Here is a 5,656-nt window from a genome sequence, read left to right on the forward strand (position 1 = left end):
AGACTCATGTTCAATCTTCACTTACACACACACACACACACACACACACACACACACACACACACACACAAGCCAGGGAAATTTTATTAATTTTTTATAAAAAAAAGTGAATGTAAAATAATACTAACCCCTCCCCAACCTCCCCAAAAAGGAGGGAACCTGAAACAGCTGGAAAAATCTGCAACAGTGGCAGGAAAAGAGATTTAATTTAGTTGACTTTCTGTGATTATTGGCTGTTTGCTAGTCTCACAGTGATGGAGGTTGTACATTTTTTTGAAGGGACCGAAAAGTTACTAGAGGTTTGGTTCTACAAGCAGCAACCCAATGCAAATCTCACCATCTCAAGATCCAATTGGGACATACTTTTGAAGGATGTTCAATGTTCAACCATAAGTATAATAAAAATTACAAGCAGGAAGCTTATGTACTCAGTGAGACTAGCAAGTTTGTCTCTAGGAGAGGTTTCATGTGGTACCACCCTCTTGGTGAAAGCACTGGTTCCCCTGTTGAAACTTGCTGGGGTTACAGTGGGTTTGACTGAATTCAAAGCTTCTTTTATTCTTTTAAGAATGTCATAAAGCCTTCTCACCAAGGGTACCCACATCGAAATTTCCAGGAAGAAATAGAGTTTCTTAATGCAGTTGCAGCATATTGTATGAAATGTATGAATTCTGACTGTTGGTACTTGTATATGTTGGATTTCCCAGAGAGTAATCTGTCAGCCAGATCAAACCCTGGAAATTCTGATGAGTGAGTTTGACTCAGCAGTTATGGACCAGTTCACATGAAAGATGGTGTTACTGCAAAGAATGTCACTCGTGAGAGTGGAATTCATGACCTGATACCAGGTCCTGTCATTGGCGTCACAGTGTTCAATCCTTATGGGTATTCAACGAATGGCATGTAATCAGATGGAACTTATTGGACCATCACATCACTCCAGAACCAGAATTTTCTTACGTTATTTGTAACAAACTTAAATCAGACCTCCTATGATGATGATCAGGAAAGTTGTGGAAGTTTTCCAGCCAGGAAAATGTGTGACCACCTTGTTTGTAAACCAGAGTTCTAAATGTCATACAGTGCTTTCTTCGCCCTAGAAGATTGAAGGTTTTAAACTCTTTTAAAAATATATATATTTTATTGATTTTTTTACAGAGAGGAAGGGAGAGGGATAGAGAGAGTCAGAAACATTGATGAGAGAGAAACATCGATCAGCTGCCTCCTGCATACTCCCCATTGGGGATGTGCCCACAACCGAGGTACATGCCCTTGACCGGAATCAAACCTGGGACCCTTGAGTCCGCAGGCCGACGCTCTATCTACTGAGCCAAACTGATTAGGGCAGGTTTAAACTCTTGATAGCCAGACTGTGTCAATGTTCAATGATTACAACTTTGTTTTTACCAGTTTTCCCAAGAAGCAGCAACTACAGCAGAATTAAGAAAAAATGCAAAAAGGAAACATGTAAAAGAAGGTGGTGGCTCCTTTTTAGATATTGATACCAGGGGCCATGCTTACCATAACCACCACCTTGTAGTTGCAGAAAGCCCCAGATGTAATGATAGTGTAATCATTTTGAATTGCATGCATTATTATATGAAGGAGTTAGATATCTTGCTCTCTTCTGTGTTTAGGGGTCCTGTGCCACTCTTGCTGTGAAATTGAAGTGGATATAGAAAAAAAAAAAAACATTTACTATATGAAACTTTACACTAGTGACAACAATTCAATTTGGTTATGCACAGTGTAGTATTTCTCCAAAGTTCCTCACAGAAAAAGCTTTCGTTCTCATTAGGAGTTGGCTTCAGCCTAACCATCTGGGACTGTTCTATTAAATTGCTGCCAGGATGTTACAATTTCTAGAATGTATTCTCTACTAATGTTACTGAAACCAATTTCTACTTCCTACAGGTGTATTTTGCAATGAAAATTAAAATTTTTCTTCCATGAGTTGAGTCCTCTTAAGAAAGTGATTGCAGTTAACCATTTTGTGTACAACTATTTTAACATTATTACTTCCTGAGCATGTATTCCTTTCATTGATTTTGCTCCTCACCATTGTGTCTCCCCTCCCAACCTCACCCCAATAAAGCAGCACTGTTACACTGTGGGTTTATGCCAATCCTGTCAGGGCAAATGCCTGGGTTGGGTTGTGGGCTGGACCCCCAGTAGGGGGTGTGCAGGAGGCAGCTGAACAATGATTCTCATCATTGATGTTTCTATTCTCTCTCCCTCTCCCTTCCTCTCTGAAATCAATAAAATATATATATATATTTTAAAAGTCACAGAGGTAGAAGTGAGCTAGCTGGGTTGCATGGGCTTAGGAAACAAGTTATAGAGGCCAAAGAAAAAGAAAAAGTTTAAGAGAAAGAAAGCTTTTAGGGAAGAAAGGGGGAGGAAAGGCGCAAACATGCTGGAGAGAGAATGCCGCATGAGGTCATTTTTAAATTACCTTCTCTACATCTAACAATATTTTTTGTCTTAACTTTTTAAAATCTAAATATCACTATAATAAATTTTCTGTGGTTAATATCAGAAATATATCCAACTTTCTAATTTCAAGATTTGTATATCCTTATGTTTTAGCATATAGCCAGATTTTTAAGAAATCTAGTTGGACAGTATTTTTCTTTTATTTGGAAAGTTCAGTCCGTGTGTATATGTAGTGATTACTGATAGACTTTGATTTATTGCCAACATTTTATTATGTACTTTTTATTTGTCTGAATTGTTGTTTCTGGGTTGTTGGGTTTTTTATTTGTTTGTTAATTTGTTTCCTTCTTCCCTTTCCCTACTTTCTGCCTACTTGTTGTGAGTGTTATCAAGGACCATTTCTCTACCAAACAACTCATTATAGTTATTATATAATTATATAGATACTAGTGGCCTGGTGCATGAAATTCGTGCATGGGGGAGGGTGTGTTCCTCAGCCTGGCCTGCACCCTCTCCAATTTGGGACCCCTCAAAAAATGCCCTGCCAGTTTACAGGGATCGGGCCTAAACCAGCAGTCAGACATCCCTCTTGTAATTTGGGACTGCTGGCTCCTAACCGCTCACCTGCCTGCCTGCCTGCCTGCCTGATTGCCTCTAACCACTCTGCCTGCCGGCCTGCTAGCCCCCAACTTCCCCCCCACCCCCGCTGCCGGCTTGCTTGCCCCCCAAGTGCCCCCCCCGCCAGCCTGATCACCCCACACTGCCCCCCTGGTGGCCTGCTCGCCCCTACCTTCCCTCCCCACTGGCCTGCTCATCCCAAACTGTCCCCCTGCTGGCCTGCTCACTCCAAACTGCCCCCCCTCCCACTGTCCTGATCACCTCCAACTGACCCCCACTGATGGCCTGCTTGCCCCCAACTGGCCCCCCTGCTGGTCTGCTTACCCCCAACGGCCCCATCCCCCACCAGCCTGATCACCCACAACTGCCCTCCCCTCTTGGCCTCTAACCGCCTCTTCCTTGGCCCCGCTACCATGGCTTTGTCCAGAAGAACATCTGGAAGGTCTCCCAGTCTAATTAGCATATTACTCAAATATATTAGTATAGATATATTTGTCTGTAAATATGATTATGATTGCAGATATGAGTAGGACCAGGTAAAATGTTATAGAATGGGCCTTTTATTACGGATGGTTTGCCATGTATGCATTTTTTCTAAAGAAGTAAAAATTACTTTAAAAAATGTTTCAGGAAGACTTTGAGAAATTTACAGTATCTGCTTTTCTTCCAAGAAAGTTGTCACTTTTATGCCAGAGTGAGAATTATTTGTATGCTTTGTATGTCAGCATTGGGCCACTGTGACTGGGGGGCACTTAGCTTGACTTGAGAGTAATTATCTTGCTCACTGGCTGGGAGGGAGGGTGTGTGGCAGAGGAGATAAATACTCAGTTCTGGATTATTCATAGATTGCTGACTTTCTGGATTGATTGTGCAAGCCCCTCCTTTTATTGATGTCTACCTTCTGTTGACAGACATCTACCCTGAGAGAGAAATGAGATGAAACTCTTTCTTGTCATTGTAAAAAGCATTTGAATTCCTAAGGTGTGATAAGGCCACCCAGCCATCCACAGTCAGGTACACATTTTCATGGAGGATGTTCCCACTTTTGAATAAATTAAAACAATTTTTTTCTTTTAATTTAAACTTTCTTCTATAACTGTTTTCTTATTACTTAAAAGCTAGTGTTTTTTTTTTGTTGTTTGTTTTTTTTTTGTTTTTTTTTTGAAACTGCTTCCAAAGCTTTTCAAGCTGTATATGTCCTTGGAATGAATTTATAAATAAGAATTGAGCCCGGTGGGTGTGACTCAGTGGTTTAGCATTGACCTATGAACCAGGAAGTCACAGTTTGATTCCAGGTCAGGCCACATGCCCAGGTTGTGGGCTTTATCCCCAGTACGGGGCATGTAGGAGGCAGCCGATCAATGATTCTCTCTCATCATTGATGTTTCTATCTCTCTCCCTCTCCCTTCCTCTCTGAATCAGTAAGAATATATTTTAAAGGGGGGGAGAGAGAGAGAAAGAGAGAGAGGTGAGTGAGAGAGAGAGAGAGAGAGAGAGAGAGAGAGAGAGAGGAGAGAGGAGTATATATGTTTGTAAATAAGAAAACATGTATTTGATGCTCTTAGAAAGTCTTATTTTCTTTCATTAAAACTTGTGCAGTATAGGGAACTCCATAGATTCTCTTAATTTGAAGAAAGTTAGAGGGAAAGGTACTAATTCAGAATTCCTTAGGAAAATGTGTCACTTATATATTTTTTTATGTTTATTTTTTTTAAAATCAAAAACTGAAATATTTTCTATCCAGAAAATATATTTGGATCTAAATATCTTCTATAATTTTAACCCTAAAATATCAATTTAAATATTTTAAAAATGGTTTGGATGTTTGTTTTTAAATAAGGTTACTGGAGTTCTACATGTTACTGGATCACCTGGGTAATTTTCTGATTGGAAAATTAAGAATTATAGTCAGAGGGGAGGACATGAGAATTTTTAAAGAACATATTCAATTTACTTTAGAAGCCGAACCTCTTATCATGTGACTTGTTTTGTATGTTTGTTGAACTATATTATCACATAAGCATGGCTGCTGTTGGGACAAACAGTGACAGTTGATTCGGGTCATTTGAATGTCCACTGTCTGTTTTAATTTGTATGTTGGTTTTGACTCTGTCATATGCTCAATCTTCAGTGGAAGTCATGAGAATCTATTATTTTTGCCTGCTCCCTCCTTTACATTGGAAATATTCTTTTTTACCCAGAGGGACCTTAACTTTGATGTAAGGGATTGTTTCCGTTGCCAACTTTTTTCTTCCTTGCCAAATAAGAGAGTTGTGAACTCTTCAGTGATGCCTTTCCCAGGATACTTGCAGATGTGGCTGGGAAAAGTCATTTCATCCCTGACCTTTGCATGTCAGCAGGCCGGCAGGCAGAGTGGTTAGAGGCAATCAGGCAGGCAGGCAGGCAGGTGAGCGGTTAGGAGCCAGCAGTCCCGAATTACAAGAGGGATGTCTGACTGCTGGTTTAGGCCTGATCCCTGTAAACTGGCAGGACATTTTTCGAGGGGTCCCAAATTGGAGAGGGTGCAGGCCAGGCTGAGGAACACACCCTCCCCCATGCACGAATTTCATGCACCGGGCCACTAGTATCTACATAATTATAT

At 40.6% G+C, this 5,656-nt stretch overlaps 1 pseudogene; it reads left to right on the top strand.

Moving 5' to 3' along the window:
• The first annotated feature begins 254 nt into the window (after positions 1-254).
• Positions 255-1,444, top strand: LOC118657752 (annotated as a pseudogene).
• The last annotated feature ends 4,212 nt before the right edge of the window (positions 1,445-5,656 follow it).

Source organism: Myotis myotis, unplaced genomic scaffold (genome assembly GCF_014108235.1).
Source record: "Myotis myotis isolate mMyoMyo1 unplaced genomic scaffold, mMyoMyo1.p scaffold_m19_p_6, whole genome shotgun sequence".
Taxonomy (NCBI): domain Eukaryota; kingdom Metazoa; phylum Chordata; class Mammalia; order Chiroptera; family Vespertilionidae; genus Myotis; species Myotis myotis.